A 23,352-nucleotide genomic window follows, 5' to 3' on the forward strand; every position below is an offset into this window, starting at 1 on the left:
ATTGCTTGCAAAATCGGCTCCGGATTTGCAAAAGATGTTAGAGATTTTTGATAGTTATCTGGGGAGTAAAAAATTAGTTTTAAATATTGAAAAATCACTTATATTAGTTTTTGGAAATGATGAAAGGGAAAAGAATAAGTTTTATTTTAAAGGGAAAGAGATAAAGGAAGTTAATGATTATATTTATTTGGGATGTAAGTTCACAAGTTCAGGGAAATGGAGTGATCAGGTGCAAATAGCGAGTTGGAAGGGTCAGAAGGCTTCATGGGCATTGTTGAAGAGTCCCCTTAGGCATCTAGGACCGGCAGATATTAAGCTACAGAAGAGAATTTTTGAGACGAAGGTAGGCCCAGCATTGAGTTACGGTGGGGAAGTTTGGGGTTTTGATAAAGGGGAAAAAATAGAGAGAATTTATTTAGGACATTTCAGGAGACTTTTAGGGCTAAGCGGGAAATTTAATAATCTGGAGTTAAAGGGTGATCTAGGATTGTTTTCATTGAGAATAAAAAGATTGGTTAGAATGATAGGATACTGGGAAAAGGTGATTGGTTTACAGAATAATAGGTTAGTAAATGCAGCTTATCTGGAGGTGTTGCAGGATAGAAGGAAATGTTCATGGGCTTCCCAGGTGAAATCAATCTTAAATAGTTCTGGGTTATCAGGTGTTTGGAATGAAGGGAAGGGGATAGGGCTGGAAGTAGGAAATGTAGCAAAACTAGTAAAGGGAGTGCTTGAAGATCAGGAGATTCAGAAATGGCAGTGTGAGGTCGCAGCCTCGGTGTCCCTCGGCATTTATCGGCAATGGAAGGAGGTCTGGGGATATGATAATTATTTTAAAGCGGGTTTAAATAGTGAAGAAATTAAGTGGTATATATCAGGGATGGGTAATTTTCTAGCACTTGGAGAAAGGAGGAAATATTTAGGGAGGGTAAGGGTAAAGGAGGGTCCTTACTCTTGCCCTATGTGCGGAGAAAATGGGGAGGATCTGCTTCACTTCATGGCCCTTTGTCCCGAATTACAGGATCTAAGGAAATATTTATTTTTTGTTAATGTGGGGACAAGTGAGTGGTTGGTTTCAGTAATGGGATCAAAACATTATGGGACAATAAGGATGATAGCAAAGTATATAAAATTGGGTATGTCACATAGAGATAGATTTTTGTAAAAGGGGTGGGGTGAGTGTGGAAAGCATTGTTGTATGTGTGTAAGTTGTTTTCTTGTTTGTTATTTTTGTAGTCATGGCCCTTGATAGATGTAACATACATCTATCTATTTATGCTAGTTTAATGGTATCGTGTGCTTTATTATGTTTTTGTAATGTTTTGTAATTTTGCGTTGTTATTGTTATGTAGGCTATCATACTTTGCTATGAGTGTTATAATCATGTTATTATTTTGTGTGATTTTCCTTTTTTTGCCATGGCCCAAAGTGGCTTTTATTGCAATAAATATCTATCTATCTATCTATCTATCTATCATAGTCTTTTCAGGGAAAAAGAAAAAATACTTTAAATCTTTTCGTTTTTTAAGAATTTATAGTTTGGCCTGCTATTTGTATGCTGGAGAAAAATTTTCAGCAATTTTTAACAACATACACCCTTTTAAAAATCTGGACACAAATAGTACTGTTTAATTTAGTTTCATACTCCCTCTAGTTGACCTGAAATGGAAAACTTGATACCATTCGCAAAAAATCTGTTTACTTTCTTTGACAGCTTGGATACCCTTACGCTTTTTTAATTTGATTAAATTTTCAGATCTGAAAAGGGAGGGTTGGCGTGGGAGGGTGGGAGTGGAAAAGGGATTAGTTCCCCTCCATTCACTTTTGACTATAAAAAGAGCATCAGCTCTTTTTATTTTCAATCAAATAAGCCCTTTTTGAAGTTCCCACGACAACTCCTTCGATACGAAGTGCCCTGGTCTAAACAACACGAACAACAAAAAATAATCCATTATATCCCGTTCGATCTTTACTATAATTAAATAAAAAAAACAAGTTTTTTTAACTGAAAGTAAGGAGCGACATTAAAACTTAAAACGAACAGAAATTATTCCGTATATGAAAGGGGCTGTCCCCTCCTCAACGCCTCGCTCTTTACGCTAAAGTTTTTTATTTTTTAAAAAAATAGCGTTGTGAGAAAGTCAAACTTTAGCGTAAAGAGCGAGGCGTTGAGGAGGGGACATCCCTTTTCATATACGGAATAATTTCTGTTCGTTTTAAGTTTTAATGTCGCTCCTTACTTTCAGTTAAAAAAACTTGTTTTTTTTATTTAATTTTTGAATGTTTTGAATAAATGCAGGTTTTGATCTTGGCTGACAGTACATGAATAATTAAAACAAAATTTTTATATTAATTTACTTTTATTTGGTTAAATGGCTTTCCCGAAACTTGTTTCATTTTATTTACGAACGTTTTCATTAGTAATAAATATACGTAACTTACGAATTAACTTACGTAACGAACTTCTATATTCATATATTTTTAATACGAATATTAAGGGGTTCGCCCCCTAGTCAATACCTTGCTCTTTAAGCGAAAGTTCGAATTTTGTTCCAATTCTTTAAAAATGACCGCTTAATCACACAGGCCGTTAATTAGAATAAATAGCTCTTATGAAAGTACTAAAAAATCTCTGGCTTAAAGAGTGAGGTATTGACTAGGGGGTGAACCCAATCATATATGTAATATTTTCTGTTCGTTTTAAGTTTTGATGTTGCTGCTGTTGCAGTTGAAAAACTTGTTTTTTTATATATTTGATTTCTGATCTCTTTTTAAATAATGCTGGGAAATCCGGCGTCCCCTTCATAGCAATATCCTTTCCTCCATGAAAACTTCCTTCATGGAAAGATCCTCCTACGTAACCCCCGAACCCAGGCACGTACGCAGGAATTTGTCTCGGGGGGGGGGGGCAAATCCTGCAAACCCATTATTCTGTGAGAAAAATCAGAAAATTATGGGAAAATGAAAAAATAGGGAGATTTCGGGGAGCCCGGGCCCGGAGGCCCCCCCTGCGTACGTCCCTGTCCGACCCCCCCCCCACTACCAGGAAAAATCTCCCCTGAAAACGTCTGTACTGTATACTTCCCAGTAACCAATACTATATGTTAACATTGGGTAAAGTTCATAACTTTCAGCCCTCCTCCCGGGAACTTCGGGGGATAAAGTCATCCTAAAAGACATACTTATAATATTTTCGAACATGCTGAACAAAATGGCTATCTCAAAATTTTGATCAGGTGACTTTGGGAAAACAATGAGCGTGGGAGGGGGCCTAGTTGCCCTCCATTTTTTTGATCACTTAAAAAGGGCACTAGAACTTTTAATTTCCATTCCAGTGAGCCCTCCCACAATATTCTAGGACCACTGGGTCGATACGATCACCCCTGTGAAAAAAAAAATTAAAATAAACACGCACCCGTGATCTTTCTTCTGGCAAAAAATGCAAAATTCCACATTTTTGTAGATAGGAGCTTGAAACCTCTACAGTACGGTTCTACAGTACTGGGAAAAAAATGAACGTAGGAGGGGGCCTAGTTGCCCTCCATTTTTTTGGTCACTTAAAAAGGGCACTAGAACTTTTAATTTCCGTTCCAATGAGCCCTCCCACGATATTCTATCTTCTGGCAAAAAATAGAAAATTCCACATTTTTGTAGATAGGAGCTGCAAACCTCTACTGTAGGGTTCTCTGATACGCTGAATATGATGGTGTGATTTTCATTAAGTTTGTATAACTTTTAGGGGGTCTTTCCCCCTTTTTTCGAAAATCAGCCAGATTTTCTATGGTACATAACTTTTTATGAGTAAGATTGAACTTGATGAAACTTATATATTTGACATCAGAATTAAAATCTGATTCTTCTGATGAAACTATTGGTATCAAAATTCCGTTTTTTAGAGTTTCGGTTACCATTGAGCCGGGTCGCTCCTTACTTACAGTTCGTTACCACGAACTGTTTGAAAATGTCAAGCCTTTCAATCATTTTCGACTATTAAAAATGGCACTAGGTCTTTCGATTTCCAATCGAATGAGCCCTTTTGGAAACGACAACACTTTCTATAAACACCTTATATGCCCCCAGGGCATGAATTACAACCCTTACCCTAAGGTCTGTTAGGGTGGTTGTCATCCTCTAAGACCGAATTTCCAGAACTTTCAACTACTCTAAACAACATGGCTATCTCAAAATTTTGATTGGATGTGTTTGGGGAAATGGTGGGCGTGAGAAGGTTGTTAGTCACCTTCCAATCACTTTCGACTATTAAAAAGAGCATAAGCCACTCCAATTTCCAGTTGAATGAGCGCTTTTCGAAGTTTCTACGGCAACTTCTTCGATACGATGTGCCCAGCTCTAAAGGAAAAAATTAGTAAATAATACATTGTGCCAACATCGTTCTTATATGCCCCCAGGGCATAACTTAAAACCCTTGCCCTGAGGGTTGTGGGGGAGTGTCCTCCTCTTTACTTAGTCCCCGTTTCTTGTCTCGTTCTCGAGTGTCCCCGGTCTTTACTTAGGCAGCACGACCGTGCTGCCTATGATTTATACAATAACTTTCTATATAAACCTTATATGCCCCCAGACTGAGGGCTCTGAGGGGGTTATCATCCTAAAAGACCCAATTTCAACTTCGTTGAACAAAATGGCTATTAAAAATTTTGACTGGATGTGTTTGAGGAAGGTGGGCGTAAGAGGGGGTTAGTTGCCCTCAAATCACTTTCAAGTATTAAAAAAGGCACTAGACCTTTCAATTTCAAATCGAATGAGCCCCTTTTCTAGTTTCTACGACTATGCTTTCAATAAAAACTTTACATGCCCCAGGGCATAAATTATAATCCTTACCCTGAGGGTTGTGGGGGAGTGTCCTCCTCAAAAATATATTTTCTATGTGGAAATCAACTACGCTGAACAAAATGGCTATCTCAAAATTTTGATTGGATCTGTTTTGGGAAATGATGGGCATGGGGGGGGGTATAATCCATTATACCCCCTTCGATCTTTACTATAGAAATGTCAAGCCTTCCAATCAGTTTCGACTATTAAAAAGGGCACTAGGCCTTTCTATTTCCAATAGAATGACCCCTCTTGGAGACGACAACGCTTTCTATAAACACCATATATGCCCCCAGGGCATAAATTACAACCCATACCCTAAGGTCTGTTAGAGTGGCCGTCAACCTCTAAGACCGAATTTCCAGAATTTTCAACTACGTTAAACAAAATGCCCATGTCCAAATATTGATTGAGTGAGTTTGAGGAAATGGTGGGCGTGAGAAGGGCGTTAGTCGCCTTCCTATCACTTTGGACTATTAAAAAGGGCACAAGCCACTCCAATTTCCTGTTGAATGAGCGCTTTTCGAAGTTTCTACGACAACTTCTTCGATACGAAGTGCCCTGCTCTAAAGTAAAAAATTAATAAATAATACATATGTGCCAACATCGTTCTTATATTGCCCCAGGTCATAACTTAAAACCCTTTCCGTGAGAGCTGTGAGGGAGTCTCCCCCTCTTTACTTAGTCCCCGTTTCTTGTCTTGTTCTCGAGTGTCCCCGGTCTGTGCTTAGGCAGCACGACCGTGCTGCCTATGATTTATACAACAACTTTCTATATAAACCTTATATGCCCCCAGGGCATAACTTACAACCCTTGCACTGAGGGCTCTGAGGGGGTTATCATCCTAAAAGACCCAATTTCAAGAACGTTCAACTACGTTGAACAAAATGGCTATCTAAAAATTTTAACTGGATGGTGTTTGAGGAAGGTGGGCATAAGAGGGGGGTGAGTTGCCCTCAAATCACTTTCAAGTATAAAAAAGGCACTAGCCCTTTCAATTTCAAATCGAAAGAGCCCCTTTCCAAGTTTCTACGACAAAGCTTTCAATAAAAACTTTACATGCCCCAGGGCATAAATTATAATCCTTACCCTGAGGGTTTTGGGGGAGTGTCCTCCTCAAAAATGTATTTTCTATGTGGAAATCAACTACGCTGATCAAAATGGCTATCTCAAAATTTTGATTGGATGTGTTTTGGGAAATGATGGGCATGAGGTGGGGGGTATAATCCATTATACCCCCTTCGATCTTTACAATAAAAATGTCAAGCCTTCCAATCACTTTCGACTATTAAAAAGGGCACTAGGCCTTTCGATTTCCAATCGAATGACCCCTTTTGGAAACGACAACGCTTTCTATAAACACCTTATATGCCCCCAGGACATAAATTACAACCTTTACCGTAAAGTCTGTTAGGGTGGTTGTCATCCTCTAAGACCGAATTTCCAGAACTTTCAACTACGTTAAACAACATGGTTGTCTGGTTGACGACATGTCTACCTCAAAATTTTGATTGGATGTGTTTGGGGAAATGGTGGGCGTGAGAAGGGTGTTAGTCGCCTTGCAATCACTTTCGACTATTAAAAAGGGCACGAGCCACTCCAATTTCCTGTTGAATGAGCGCTTTTCGAAGTTTCTACGACAACTTCTTCGATACGAAGTGCCCTGCTCTAAAGGAAAAAATTAATAAATAATACATTGTGCCAACATCGTTCTTATATGCCCCCAGGGTATAACTTAAAACCCTTGCCCTGATGGCTGTGGGGGAGTGTCCTCCTCTTTACTTAGTCCCCGTTTCTTGTCTCGTTCTCGAGTGTCCCCGTTCTTTACTTAGGCAGTACGACCGAGCTGCCTGTCGTGCTGCCTATGATTTATACAACAACTTTCTATATAAACCTTATATGCCCCCAGGGCATAACTTACAACCCTTGCACTGAGCGCTCTGAGGGGGTTATCATCCTAAAAGACCCAATTTCCAGAAAGTTCAACTACGTTGAACAAAATGGCTATCTAAAAATTTTGACTGGATCTGTTTGAGGAAAAGGTGGGCGTAAGAGGGGGGTTAGTTGCCCTCAAATCACTTTCAAGTATTAAAAAAGGCACTAGCCCTTTCAATTTCAAATCGAATGAGCTCCTTTTCAAGTTTCTACGACAAAGCTTTCAATAAAGACTTTATATGCCCCAGGGCATAAATCATAATCCCTACCCTGAGGGTTGTGGGGGAGTGTTCTCCTCAAAAATACATTTTCTATCTGGAAATCAACTACGCTGAACAAAATGACTATCTCAAAATTTTGATTGGATGGGTTTGGGGGAATGATGGGCATGGAGGGGGGAGCTAGTTGCCCTCCAATCACTTTCGACTATTAAAAGGGGCACTAGCCCTTTGAATCTCCAATTGAATCAGCCTTTTTTGAAGTTTCTATGACAACGCCTTCTATAAAAACCTTATTTGCCCCTAGGGCATAAATTAAAACCCTTGCCCCGAGGGTTGTAGGGGAGTGTCTTCCTCAAAAAAATATTTTCCATCTGGAAATCAGCTACGCTGAACAAAATGGCTATCTCAAAATTTTGATTGGATGTGTTTGGGGGAATGATGGGTGTAGGGGGGGGGAGGGGGCTAGTTGCCCTCCAATCCCTTTCGACTATTAAAAAGGGTAGTAGCCCATCGAATTTCCAATCGAATGAGCCTGTTTTGAAGTTTCTACGAAAACAACTTCTATAAAAACCTTATATGCCCCCAGGGCATAGCTTATAACCCTTGCCCTGAGGGTTGTGGGGGAGTGTTCTTCTCAAAAATATATTTTCTATCTGGAAATCAACTACGCTGAACAAAATGGCTATCTCAAAATTTTGATTAGATGTGTTTGGGGATATGATGGGCGTGATGGGGGGGGCTAGTTGCCCTCCAATCACTTTCGACTATTAAAAAGGGCACTAGCCACTCCAATTTTCAATCGAATGAGCCCTTTTCAAAGTTTCTACGACAACTCCTTCGATACGAAGTGCCCGGCTGAAGAAAAAAAAAACAATCATCGCCTTCTATAAAAGCATTATATGCCCCCAGGGCATAACTTAAAACCCTTGCCCTGAGGGTTGTGAGGGAGTGCCCTCCTCAAAAACATATTTTCTATCTGGAAATCAACTAAGCTGAACAAAATGGTTATCTCAAAATTTTGATTGGATGTGTTTGACGGAATGATGGGCGTGGGGGGGGGGGGGCGATTTGCCCGCCAATCACTTTCGACTGTTAAAAAGGGCACTAGAACACTCAATTTCCAATCGAAGGAGCCCCTTTTGAAGTTTATACAACGGCCCCTTCCATATGAAGTGCCCTGATCTAAATGAAAAAAATAATACATAGTACATTGTCCCAACATCGTTCTTATATGCCCTCAGGGCATAACTTAAAACCCTAGCCCCGAGGGTTGTGTGGGAGTGTCCTCCTCAAAAACATATTTTCTATCTGGAAATCAAAACGCTGAACAAAATGGCTATCTCAAAATTTTGATTGGATGTGTTTGGGGGAATGATGGGCGTGGGGAGGGGGGCTAGTTGCCCTCCAATCACTTTCGACTATTAAAAAGGGCACTAGAACTCTCAATTTCCAATCGAATGAGTCCCCTTTGAAGTTTCTACGACGACCCCTTCCATTTGAAGTGCCCTGCTCTAAATAAAAAAATAACAAATAGTACGTAGTGCCAACAGCATTTTTATAATCCCCCGGGGCAAAACTAAAAACTATAAACCCGAGGGTTTTCTGGAAGTGTCCTCCTCAAAGAGATATTTTCTCTTTTGAAATCAACTATACTGAACAGAATGGATATCTCAACGTTTTGATTGGGAGTGTTAGGGGAAATGATGGGCGTGGGGGGCTAGTTGCCTTCCAATCACTTTCGACTATTAAAAAGGGCACTAGCCACTCTAATTTTCAATCGAATGAGCCCTTTTCAAAGTTTCTACAACAACTTCGATACGAAGTGCCCGGCTGAAGAAAAAAAAAATACATTGTGCCCACATCGTTCTTTACTTTGGGAGCGCTAGCGCGCTGCCTATGATAAATTTGCCTTTATAGTATTATAAAGTACCTTTATACTACTTTTATAGTACCTTTAAGGTACCAAATGGCTCATTTTTTAGTTTTTACTGTGATTTTCACTTGGTTTTTTGAAATTGGACCCAACTTTGCCACCCCCCATGATTTTGACAAAATTACGCCACTGCTTCAAAGGAAAGTTTAATCTTTTTCAGTTATTTGGTAAGCTTATTTTTTTTGCTAGTTTTTAACCCATGTTTCCTTTGTTTTGTTCTTAATTTGACCCCCGCCAGAGATGTGGTATTTTTTCACAAGATTTTCTGTGATGCTTTTCTGTTTTTCTGTACTAATTTTTCACTAGAAAACGAAGACATGGATGGAAGTGGAATAATTTTTACTTTGGAAAATGTTAATGTCATTGAAATCCAGAAAATTATAATGACAAAACTATGCTTCGTATTTTCGTCTGGCCTAATAGCAAGTGGAAGATCTTTTCGAATACAAGGGATATCAAAATCAAAACATTTTGTGCCCCTTGGACCCTTCCTAGATCCATTCATATCTGAAAAACACGATTTTTGAACATTTTTCCAACGATTTCTCAAAATTTTCATTTTTCTCAAACACGAGTTCTTATGTAGCCCATGTTCATCAGTGTTGCCACATTTAACGTAAAAATAAATAGGCAAAAGTAATTTGTTAAATTTCATAGCGGTTTCTGTCCGTAATACTCAAATCATTGAAAATCTGTTGATTCGCAAAGACGACTAAACCTTGAAAGTAAATCTACATCTACATCTTAATTTGTTTATTTAGCTTATTTTTTGCAGGTTTTTCACCCATGTTTCTTTTTTTTTAATTGGACGCCCGCTGGAACCAAAAACTTCTTGACTGTGCTAGGGAGATATTTTTCATTAGAAATTGAAATCCTACTTTTCTGTACCTTTAAAAATACATATATATTTTTGTCCAAACCTACACATAACAAATTCAATCTTAATATTTCATTTGCATTGCCCTTGGTACTTCAACTTGCTAAAATATCGCAAGGAAGAAACCAAAATCTCGAAGTTGAAATCTATTAATAATAATATCTTTTGAAAAAAAAAATTAAGACATATAAATGTTAGATATCTGAGTTCCTCATAAAAAGCATATTTTTTTTATATACAAGGAGTGGAAGTCGTTGCATTTTATCTAGAAACTTCTAACTTTCTAATTAAAATTATTGTATTAATTTGTCTATTTGAAAGTGATAATGTTCAATGTTTGTTTATTTAAAGTGCTTTAAGCCAAATTTATTTACCAACAGACCTTCTAATGATACTACATATCCTCTACGCTGCCCTTTGTTGTTTGTCGTCTTTGTGTTATTTATGTAAACAGTGGTTCAAGACTTTTAAGGCGTTATCTATTTCTATTAGGGATAATTGTGGTCTCTTAACTAAGTATATATGTGCCTAGGAGTAAGACAGATATTCTTTAAGTATCTTCAAACGGATGCTAGATGTATTGCCCCCGCGACAAATTCATCCCGAAGAGAATTTCCCCCACATTTAAAATTGAGCAGCCAAAGGGAAAGTCTGACAAATAAAAATAAAGAAAAGAAGGAATTTTGGAATATTCTACCTATATTCCAAAACATATGCAGAATATATCGTGTAGAATATCTATAATATTTATTTGTATTCCTATACTATCAATTTGTTACTGAAGACTATTACAGAATCCGAGTTGAGAGAGCATTGTATCTCCAAACGGAATTGAGACAACTGAATTTTGCAACTAAATCAGATGGAAAGTCTGGAATAACTTTTCAATTGAAATATTGTAAACATGTCAGCAGAAGTTTGATCTTATTAGTCACACGTTGGTCTGAAGTTATTATTTTCGCAATTTTTTTTTTTTTTTTTTTTTTTTTTAAGTGCTTTCATCCGAAAATTTCGGGTGACAATATTCCATCTGATGATATTTCAGACTTGGACCTAGTGGGATGGAAACCCTATGTGTCATACTGTTGGGTATTGCATTTTCGAGTAAAACCCAGAATCAAAGCACAAGAGCGAAGACTGACACATTTCAGTGTAACCAAAGACGGATGAGGATGGACAAAAAAGACGGATGAGGAGGTCAAAACTCAAAAGCATACTCATTTGCTTTTTTGATAGTTAGGGAATCGTCCACAAACAATTTGTCCCTTAAAGCCAACAAATCAACACTTTAATCAAGGGATTGTTGAAAAAGTAGGGAATAGGGTCATGCATGTAGACCAGACATCAAGAACACTTGTGTTACATCATGACTACACGCCTTTGCACATGGTTATTTTGATTAATAATTTTTTTGGCAAACAAAATATTTCCATGGCTCTTTAACCCCGTTATTTGCCCAACTTGAACCCTAGTGACTTCTATCTCTTTCAACAATTCCAAATCCACTTCAAATCACAACATTCGAGGATATTAGAAAATGTCAATGTACAACCGACCAACTGAAGACTATTACAGCATCCGAGTTCCAAAACTACTACTAACAATGGAAACATCGCCCCCAGCATTCTATGGATTCTTAAGGCAATTATTCGGTGAATATAAGAGCAATATTGTGAAAGTCATTTTGAATACAATGGAAAATTTGTCAAACTTCTTTATTGACGCATCTCGTAATATTAAACAGTTCGTGTTAACGAACTGTAAGTAAGGAGCGACCTGGCTCAATAGTGACCGAAACTCTAAAAAACGGAATTCTGATACAAATAGATACATAAATAGAGTCATATTTTTATTCTAATTTCAAATATGTAAGTTTCATTAAGTTTAGTCTTACCTATCAAAAGTTACGCGCCTGAGAATATTTGCCTTACTTTCGAAAAAAAGGGGAAACAACCCTTAAAAGTCATAGAACTTTAATGAAAATCACATCATCAAATGCAGCGTATCAGAGAACCCTACTATAGAAGTTTCAAGCTCCTATCTCCAAAAATGTGGAATTTTGTATTTTTTGCCAGAAGAAAGATCACGGATGCGTGTTTATTTGTTTTTTTCCCAGGGGTGATCGTATCGATCCAGTAGTCTTAGAATATCGTAAGAGGGCCCATTCGAACGGAAATTAAAAGTTCTAGTGCCATTTTTAAGTGACCAAAAATTGGAGGGCAATTTTGCCCCCTCCCACGCTCATTTTTTTCTCGAAGTTACCCAATCAAAATTTTGAGATAGCCATTTTGTTCAGTAAAGTCGAAAATATAATAAATATATCTTTGAGGATGACTTAATCCCCCACAGTTCTGGGGGAAGGGCTGTAAGTTATTAATTTTGCCCATTGTTTACATTGGTTAATAGGAAGTATACAGACGTTTTCAGGAGGGATTTTTTCTGGTGGGGGGTCGGAGGAGGAGGTTACGGGTGAGGATCTTTCTATGGAGGATTTTTTCTTGGTTTTCAAAAACCTTCAGAAATTAGATTTAAAAAAATAAGTTTTTTTCTGAAAGTAAGGAGCGACATTAATACTTAAAACGAACAGAAATTATTCCGTATATGAAATGGGGCTGTCCCCTCCTCAACGCCTCGCTCTTTACGCTAAAGTTTGACTCTGTCTCACAACTTTATTTTTTAAAACAATAAAAAACTTTAGCGTAAAGAGCAAGGCGTTGAGGAGGGGACAGCCCCCTTCATATACGAAATAATTTCTGTTCGTTGTAAGTTTTAATGTCGCTCCCTTTCAGCAAAAAAAAACTTTTTTTTTAATCTAATATAAATAAAGTTCTGCTTTTTTAGTGTTTCAATTACCTCTGACAAATGTCAATAATAATTACAATCAATTACGGTGAACTGATTGATACCAAGTAAACCTTAAAAGAGGCAGAAAAAGTTATCATAAATCATAATTGAACGCAAGGGCCTAAATTGTATTTAGTCTGAATCCACTTACGATTTAACCGTTAATAACCAGTGTCACCAAATGAATCTCAACGGGGTACATTTTAAAAAAGGTATAAACCCCCCAAAAAAGCAGGATTATATAATATTTGTTAGCTTTAGCTTTCTCTTCATCATGTTTCTCAGGTCAGAAAATACATTTCTTTTTTTATTTCTCAATTCTATGGAGCATCAAAGAGTGTCACCTTGTTAAAACGAAAATCACACATTTTTAAAAGAATACTGACATTTTTAAGTGTAAAGAGGGGTTATTTCTAAAAAGGTTGGTTATTCAAAAATTTCTATTTGCTTTTCCTCCTTTAATTAAATTTCCAACGCAAACTTCGTTTTAAATGCTAATTTCGTTCCAAGTTCGCTCTTAAGTGCTTTTAGTATCGAGTTAATTTCCTGCCATATGCTTTTTTCGTCTGTAAGAAAGTCTTCTTTCCAGCTATTAAAGAGTTTGGATTATATCTTGAATTTGTCCTAAATTGTATGTTCGTTTAACATTATTTTATTATAGTAAAAATGCTAATTTATTCTTTTAATCTCTTTAGTTTCTTATATTAAGATTTAAACTGTTAAAGAATCATGCCATACGACAGTTAAGGCATTACTATTCTTTGTGGACAACAATTTACATATAAAAGGGCCACTGTTACACCTAAAGATCGTATCTGGCATTTCAAACTTATGAAATAATTACGAAAAGCAGTTTGCTAAGCTGTTCTCAAAGGGAGAATCAGTCAGGAACGGATCCAGAATTCTTTTTAGGGGGGGGGGGCAAAATAGGTTGATCCGATAAACTTGCATTAGGAGCAAGTTACAATTAACGCAAACTTGCGTCAATTAAGTAAATTACACTACTTTAGACTACGTTAGGGGGTACCTCGTCCCCCTGGATCCGCCACTGGAATCAGTAGAATATTGTATGTTCAATCACACTTGAATCCTCTTGATCTGAATCACCCAGTCGGCCCTCTCTTTTGAGCAGCAGCTTAGCAAACAATATATCGCAATTATCTCAGAAGTAGGAAAATTTGTCAAATTCACTATTTTTTTGTAACTTTAATTCTCTTCCATGTTTGCGCGGGGAGGGGGATACAGGGGATGTATTTTTCCAACGTATATTAAAGACAATTTTTTTTTCAATGAAATTACTAAGAAAGGGTGTTTATCTTTCCCTTTTTTTGGGGGGGGGGAGGGGTCTAGGAGAACTATTTTTTTGAACTTCAAGATTTATTTTCCCCTTGAAACACACATTTTTCCCACAATCTTTCATCATTAACTTGCACCAAAAAGACGTGATACTTATGTTATTGCATTAAATAGTTACTGATCTTTCCATCCAACGAGAAAGAATTATTATTCTGGTATCTGGCAAACATCTGGGTGGGGGGGGGTTAAGGTAAAGTAGATTCTCATTACTTCTAGGGAGCCTTCTTCTTCTTCTAGAGAAAGAATACCCTTCTCCCCTTTTTGAAATTGCAGGCCTCCCACTAGATTTTTTGGGAAAAATATGAACTTTATGAACTTTTGACCACAAAAATATGAACTTTTTGAAATTTTGATTGCGCTTTTTATGAACCTATTATGGACCTAATTTACGATATGTTCACCTCAGAAACTGTCCGTGGACACAAAGTGGCAGTTGGTGTTTTAATCACTGGTGCACATATTCTTCTTGTTTTTTTTTTTGTTTTTTTTTTCATGAGTTCAGTTAAATGCGTATAATTTGTATAAAAGTACAAAATACAATAGTGCAAAATAGTCCACTCTAGTTGTTCCTTTTTTTTGGCAAAATATGACGAAATTAAGGACGACTTTACTTTCGTTTGTTTAACCTGCTCTGTATCCACTCAACCTCCCTTGCTGCCTCATCTTCTTCGCGCATCTTGCGGCTCAAATCCTTGATGATGCTTTGTGTGAGGCTTATTTCTGCAAAGTCTTTGTCATCTATGGCTTTTTTCAGCTTCTCATTAGCTTCTTGAAGGAGCCTTTCTGCTACTTGTCTCTTCTCCTTTTCAACTGACTTCTTCTTAATCAAATCTTTTTCCAGGTGTTCAATGGTCTTCTTCTCAGATAACATCCTCTTTTTTTTCCTCCTCTTCTCTTGCCTTCTTCTCTTCTTCTTCTTTCCTTTTGGACTCCTATTCAGCCTGTCTAGATCACTCAGTTTCCGGGTACAGTTTATAGCTCTGGCAGGCATTTCACCCCAAATTCAACAGCTCTCTGGTAATAGGGACTATCTCGGGCCTGTTCTCAAACTTCTTTAGAGCGTCAGAGACTATCAGTCTAGCATTAAGCATTTTGACTTTCATCAATAATTTTTCCTCGGTCATGATCCGACTCTATGAAGGCAGCAAAGACTAAAGCCAGAAAATGGAAAATACTAAAAGATAGCTTAGTATAAGAAGATATAGGGGAAATATAGGAACCAAGTTAGATGCAGCAATGTCTTATTGAACAGAAGAAAATGTATGTTCACAAAACTTGGAGTGTTACAGTTTGAAATGTTTTAAACGTTTTAAACATTTGCTTTGCCTGTCCTTTATAAGGATAGAGACAGCAACTAGAAGTGCTTTCCAGCTGATGACAAGAAAAATATGAAGTTTATGAACCTTTTTTTCTAAATTATGAGCCATTTATGAACCTAGGTTAAAAATATGAACTTTTTTCATAGTTATGAGCACAGTGGGAGGCCTGTAATTGAAAATACAAACTTAGTTTTGTCTAATTAGGGCAGAAGGATACTCTCCATTGGTAGAAGAAATAGAAAGTACACAAAACAAAGGTACAAATCCTAACTTAAAAACTGTGAGATAACCTTCTAAATTTTCAAGCAAGCCAGCGAAAAAAAGGATATGATTTTTCGCGCTACAAATCAATACAATCAATTTTTTTCCCCTATTTTTTGTCCTCATACAGGTCCGTCCGCTTAGTCCAGTGTAATATTACTTAGTTTATCATGAGGAATTTAGAAATTTATCAAAAATGATGCAAGTTTGCTTAAAAGTATCAAAATTTTCGTTTTCACGTTTTTGAGAAATTTATCAATTCGATAAAATATTTACAACTTCCAAAAATTTCGTTCAGTTAATAGAAAAAACCGAATCTCATATATCAATTGATAGCGAAGTTTGTTTGCCATGTTGAGACATTAAGTCCATAAGGCTACATAACAATAACATACCCAAAGTTGTAGGGGAATATAAACATAATGCTCATTTGAGTTCATGTTATTAGAGGCAGCGCTCTAGCGTTGGCCAATAGTAAAGAGTAATGTGTCTCTCATGTGTTTATAGATATGCATAATACTTTCAATGCAGCATAAATTAAACTTTAGTGTAAAAAACAGAGTTTTTGTTCGGGGGGAGGGGATATATTTTAGGGGAGGACTGGGTACAAAGAAAAATTTAAAAAAACATCAAAAATGTGTTTTTATGCATTTGTTTATATTTCTATGATTTGAACAAACATTTCAGGGGGGGGTCAAACCCCCTAGCACACCCCCTGAATACGACCTTGGTATAGAGCGGAGATTTCACTTCGGAACATTTTTCTTGATTTAAAAGTTAACGTCACTCTTTACATTCATTTGAAAAAAGCTTGTCTTCTATTACTTTATTAGTCTAATGAATTGAAAAGCGACATTAAAATACTGTGTCCGTATGGTCAAGGGTTCGAGTCCTGGTGTTGCTCAATTACTTGGCCTGGAATGGGGGTCAGTGGTGCGATTCTGTAAGCTCAACCAGAGTTGACCCAGCTCCAAATGGGTACCTGGAGAAATATAGGGAAAAACACGGGAAGCGTCGAATGATTCCATGGTTCAGAACTACAAATGATTCAAGAGAAAAATCCAATTTCACAGGACCAATAATCACAAGATGATATTAGTGAAGGTATGTCTCAAAATATTCCCCCTGATTTTGAGTTTAGTATGGAAGAGCTTAAGAAGCTTGTGGAAATTGTTTAGAGTGATGTTTCCGAGGACAATGTTGTTGTTATTAGTGATGTGATTCCTGTGCAAAACGGTGCAGGGTTTGAAAATACCGTCACGCTCCCAAAAAGTGTATTACATGAATATAGTCTGTTAGAATCTGTACCCCCAACCGCTCATAGCACTCCCGGCCGAAGGCAGAGAACCAGGAGATCGGTACCCGTTCTACGCGGATTATTGTCTGTGTGAAACAAAGTTTTTTTAAAGTTAAACTTTAAGGCAAATAAAAATTATTTTACACTATATAAGAAGGGCTGCAACCCCTCTCGGAAGCAACCTTCTCTTTTTTTGCTAAAATTTCATTATATTACAGACACTGACCAACCATTAATAATGGAAACCATTTACATTTATTTTATTTTTTTATAATAATAAAAAATTAAATGGCCTTGTAAGGCCAGTGTCCCGCCTCCTTCTAAATATGAGTGTGAACGTCTATTAGTTTAACCATTGCTAGACTCTATCAACCGCTGGTACAATTCTCGCCTTTTTCAGTAATAAAAAAAGTTTTTCCAACTGGAGATAAAGAGCAACATTAAAACTTAAAAAGAACAGAAACTATTCGGTATATGAGGATTACCACATCCTCAAAACCTCGCTCTTTACACTAAAGTTTTTTAGTTCTTTTGAAACAACTTCTTATTCTAATCAAGTGGTCCTTGTATTTCAGGAGTCATTCTTAAAGAATTGGGGCAAAAAGTCAAATTTCAGCGTAAAAAGCGAGGTTTTGTGGAGAGGCCAACCCCCCCCTTCAAAAACGAAATAATTTATGATTATTTTAAGTATTGATGTTGCCCCTAACATTTAGTTGAAAAAAAAAAACTGTTTATCCCTCCAATGAAATAAAGTTGAAAATCTTGCGTAAAATACCCCTTCGGACAATTTCCACTGACAATTCCATCCTCGTTGAAAATTCCGCCCGAAAATTTCTATGACGGCTAGGGGGGATATTTTCCCTTCAATGTTTTTGATCACTTAAAAATGGCACAAGAACTTCTAATTTCTGTTCAAACGAGCCCTCTTCTGATCTTCTAGGATCACTAGTTCGATGTGATCACCCCTGGGAAAAACAAATGAACATGCATCCGTGATCTTTCTTCTGACAAAAAATCAAGTTATTTGTATTTATTGCGTTTTTTGCGGGGATTTATTTTCCGGTTTATTTTTGTTTGAATCTGTTGATGTTTATGTGTATATTTGATTTTTATTTGCCTGATTTTGTTCTTGTTTTGATTTTCCATGTTAATTGCTTTATTTTTTTTTTCATTTTATGCTCCGTCATTGTCACATTTTTGAAGACGGGTTTTCAATTAAATAAATAAATAAATAAACTCAAAAATTTCCCTCTCAATAAACCCTCTTTCGATATTTTGCAGCCATTAGTTCGGCACAATCATCCCTGGCGAGAAGAAAAAACGCATTAGTGATCAACTTTCCTCCGAAAAACGTAAATTTGGTATTTTTGTAGAAAAATGCTTGAATATTTGGTGTTTAAATAAAGCGTAGACAGAGGTATGAAACCTTCACTATAAGACCCTCAGACATAATGAATTTGACGGCGTAACTTTCTTCGAGATCAGGTCCTTATTTGAGGTTGCTTTCCCATGTCTTCAGAAATAATGCAAATTTCATTATGCTAATAAATTCAAATGGGCAAATTCAACTTCATTAGATTTATAGGTTCTTCTCAGCATATACTATTTTCACATTCTGCTTTTTGGAGTTTCGGTCAGTATTGAGAAGCGTCGTTCTTAAATTTCTATTCATTATCATAAAGTGTTTATGATGTTCTGATGATTAGATTATTCGGATGATTTGCCCCCAACCCCTAACCACGCATTGCAATCCCAGCCAAAGGCATCGAATCAGGAGATAGTACATGCGCAGCGCAGACCATTAGTCAGGATGCAAAAAAGGTTTTTGTTTGTTTAAAGGTGACCAGATTAAGGAGAACTCTCCTCTCCTCTTCGCAACTATGAGCCAGCCAGACTTGTATCAGTCTAAATACTTGTCAAATCTTAATGCCCCTTCGAAATTTCGATGATATGCAAAACTTTACAAAAGAAACAGCCTGAATTTGGAATTTCGAGATCCATTATTCCAGAATCATATCCTGAAAATCAAGAAGGTTCACTAAACTTTGTTGCAGGCAGTTGAAGAGATAACTCAATGTCCTATATGAATCCGAGAGTGCTAGGTCTCTGAGGAGTTTACTTTCCAAGCTGGGACAGTCTCTTTTGTTTCAACTACTAAGAATTTCGTAAACTTCAGACGAACTTTTCTTCACGTCTGACGATTCCCATTTTGGTAAAAAAGGTTTTCTAATTTTTATGTCTGCCATTTTTGAGCCACAATCAGCTGATGACGAGACGAAAAAAAAAATGCAAAAGCAGTAATGGTGCTCCGCAACGCGACGAATTGCCAGTCACAAGATTCCCTTGCTTTGTCAATTTTGTTGTTAAAGTCTGCTTTAGCACTTCTTCGTGAATGACCACCCTAGCTGTCAAACTAGCCAAAACAAATTCCTGTGAATTGCGCCGGAACACTTTAAAAAGTTTAGGAGTAGTTTCTCTATATTTGACTTTACTATCAACGGAATATACAAACAACGAAACAGATAGACAAATACAATTTTGTTTAATAATTAAAGAAAGGGAGTAACAGCGCCTTTTAGATAGGTCTAAAAGTTTTTTCCCCTTCTGAGGTATACAGAATAAAAACAAAAAAGGTGCCGAAGACTAACAAACAGACTTTTCCTAGGTATATGTTATTTTTGTGTTTCAATTTATATTTCAGAACAGGATATGCCCTAAATTAAAAATATGACCTATATTTTGAAAATGCATATTTGAAAGGTTGAAACTCAATAAACATTTTCAAAGGTAACTAAGAACTACATGGCTCCTTATGTTTAAAGCATTTCTCATTCTGCGAAGTAATAAATTATCTTTAAAAGCACCGGATAACTTATAATGGAAGTCGATAAGAAAAACAGTAAATTTTGATTTTGTTAGATGTTTTCCGAGGGGTAACCCACTTTCCGCCATCTAGTGTACATCTCGCGCCACATGTGTCGAATAGTTCCACCACGCGTGGAAAAATTCCGCCACACTTTTGCCACGCTTGACATGCACCAAATGGCATACGTGGTTTCTGACAGTCAGCGAACCCTCGATCTTTTCCCACAGCATATTGGCACATTGAAACATTCTATATCAAGAAATAGAAAGAGGTTCAGATGATTTTTTTTTATGGAGAGAGGGGCCAAATATGATTGCCAAGTATGTTATATTAATAAAGAATACTTAGATAATTAATACTTAATTCTCAACAAATACAGAATTCAAAATCGTAATAAGATTTTCACACTAAGCTATAAATATCTGCGAATCAATATCACAATCAAGTGCTGTATCATTCTTTTAGACTACAAATTACAGTTCGAGGTAGTACTCAGAGAGGTCCCGTCCATCCCCCCCCCCCCAAAAAAAAATCTAATTTTTCAAATTTCTGGAGACTTCTGATCAACCTATCAAAAATAATTGCCACCCCCCGTAGAAAAAAAAAATCCTGAGTGTCTGTTACAGTTGAAATCAAAATATTTACATGGTAATTTTCTTCTTATTATAACTCGAATTCACCATTTCAGTTTCAACAGTTTTACTAAGCACTTTTATTAGACTTGGAACGAAGTTCTTAGTCGGGGACCTGCACTGGGGGGGGGGGCACTGCTTTTCTTGAAACGATAACAATTTCAATTCTCTAAATAATATCAAAACGCAACATGGAACGTTACGACGTGGAAAGACAACTATCGTTTGGAAGTAATGGAATTTTGACTGACAATTCAGGCAATTTGAATTGGAATTGTTAGGTGTTTAGAATTGTTAGAGTTAGGAAACAAGAAATTAGGGGATAAAAAATGTATCTATTCAGGTAGGTAGAATAAGAGACATAGGTAGGGGGTAGGGCCTATGTTGGATAAGGAAGCCTTCAAGTCTTACTTATCTTGCAAAGGTATTAATGAATAGAACTTTGAAAAAGTTACATTTAATTACTCTGTCATAGACACAAACTGTCTCGGCTCTACTTTCGTTTAAGCTAAAAGCTAAGCCACTTGTTTCCACTAATTTCGTTAAAGCCCCTGAAATCTGACCAAGCCACAGCTGATTTTAATAAACATTTATATCCCTTTAATTTCCTATTTTTGATGAAATTCAATAAAACAATTTTGATATATCTGAGACAAATTAATCTTTTTGTGACAAAATATAATGAAACATGTAGCCACACGTTGGTTTAAGGAATAAGATAATTAATTAAAACATAATTATTGATGTTTTAAATTAATTAAAAACACAACTAAATAATTGACTAAAAACATCATTAAAGAGAGTTAAAACATAAAGTGCCCTTTTCTTATTTGAGTTTAAAACCTTTGGGGGTGAAGGCATGGGAGAATGAGACAGAACATTTGAAAGATTTCACTCCCTGCGACAGTGCTTCATGTCATAATACTATTCGAACCAACCAACAAAATAAACGCAACCAAATTTGAGTATTCAGTCTCCCAAGCAACATTCCCGAAATGAGTTTCTCCAAAAATTAATGTTAACAAAAATTAACGGTTTGCACCTCGCATAGCGTTGTTACTACTACTAGTAACAACTCGCTGCACCAAGCAGCATGAGGTCAACACAGCTACGCACACTTCTCCATCCCAAAGTATTTAAAGCCTCCCTCTTTTTACCTTCCCAAGAAGTTCTCATTTCCCTAAAATCTTTCCTTATGACGTCTTCCCACTCCATTCGGGGACGACCCATTTTTGGTTTGGCCCTGGACGGTTGGCCAATGAAGACAATCTTTGTCCTTTCTTTTATTACAGCTCCAGAAAATCCCTTTAGGCAAACAAATGAAGTTAATACAAAGAAGCTAATATAATATTTTCTTAAAAAGAGTAAATTGATAAATACAACCTCAAAAGGTTATTTTTGGAAACTCTCTTCACCCATAATTCAAGTCTTAAAATTGTTTTTATCTGACAAAAACTCTAATTGCAAAATTTTGTAATTTATTTATTCGCCTGTCTACCCCTAACTATAAACATCTCTGTTCATGTTGTTATATTGTGTTATTTACACCTCGTAAAGAAAACTTTTCTTCTATGACTTCTACAACTTTCCACTCTTTCTGAAAGTAAGGACTTCGCATTATCACCTAAAACCATAAAAACATTTAGATGTTCTCTGATGATTTAGAAAGCTAAAGCGAAAAACTTCTGATGTAAATAAACTTTATCGAGTGTTACATTACAGATGGATATAATATTTTTCCCACTGAGAAATGGCGTTATTACTGTAATGGGAGAAGAAGATTCAAAAATGAAAAATCCCAATAGAATATGAAGAAATAGAAATATACGGAATAAAAAGAAAACACAGCATGCTTTGTTATATAGCAGCGTCTCAAGCAGACTAACGTTGAACCAGAATAACCTTGTTTTCTAGCTTGAGAGAGCCAAGGTAGAAATACAGTGAATGACTACAAGTGGGAGGGAAGTGGGCTGAAAGGACATCCAAACTCACCCTCCCCCCTGCACACACAGACCCTCGAAAATAAAAATTATACAAAAGGTGAAAAATGCGCTAAATAACAAATCTTCGCACCTTTTTTTTTTTTTAGAAAAAACCTTTCTTCTAGCTTTTATTTTCCGTTTCTTGAACTTATTTTTTAGCAGGCCCAGCCACCCTTCACCCCTCAAGAAAGGGTTTTTTGGATCCCCTTGAAAGATTTCAATGACCGGAACAATATTAAAAGATTACTCACATGATCCAACAAAGACATACACAGGTCAACTTCCGATCGGGGACGAAGGAGCGAGGTCTTCAAAATAGGAAAAGTATATTCTCTATAATTATTTTCTCGAGGTAGGGGAGATCCCCTTATCCCTGTGTGCAATGACGTATTTAATAATATTCCACTCAAGTGCCAATGGTGGGACAGCCCCCCCCCAGTGCCAAGTCAATGAGTTTATCTTGATTTTTTTTTCTCTATACTGTAAGTTTAGTAGGTGACGTGTAATATTTATATTATTATTATTATTCATTTATTGCCCGTCAAAAAAAGGTACAAAAGGCACAGTAGACGGAGTAATCGCTAAAGAAACACTAACAACTCGCTGCAGCGCCAAACCACAACAGCTACGCATGCTCCTCCTCTACCGATTTATAATTTATTGAACCAAAAGTTCATCAAACGGTACTCAGACTAACTTAACCATCGGTAGGGCAACATGCACAAGTCCGTGAAAGACAAAAGGTGGTACATTTATTGTCAAAGGGATATCCAACGCAACAGATCAAAACGTGCACAATATAGGAAACAGACTAAACGTTTAAAATAAACTCCCAGTGTATCATATCACATGATGGGATATAGAATCAACCCTCATATATAAAATATATACTGAGCAGAAGAAACAGCTTCATGGGCTTTTCAATGGTCCTCACTTAGGTCAGGCAAAATCGCAAGTAGCTCAGATTTTCGGCCCTCACGAACAAGTTACGCCATAAAT

The 23,352-nt window shown here is 36.8% G+C and overlaps 1 protein-coding gene across 1 annotated transcript in view; it reads right to left on the minus strand.

Moving 5' to 3' along the window:
- Etf-QO (electron transfer flavoprotein-ubiquinone oxidoreductase) overlaps positions 1–23,352 on the minus strand; it is a 251,665-nt gene that overhangs the window by 198,790 nt on the left and 29,523 nt on the right. The window lies entirely within an intron of this gene.

Source organism: Artemia sp. Qi Xiang Cuo, chromosome 19 (genome assembly GCF_049724085.1).
Source record: "Artemia sp. Qi Xiang Cuo chromosome 19, ASM4972408v1, whole genome shotgun sequence".
NCBI classification, from domain to species: domain Eukaryota; kingdom Metazoa; phylum Arthropoda; class Branchiopoda; order Anostraca; family Artemiidae; genus Artemia; species Artemia sp. Qi Xiang Cuo.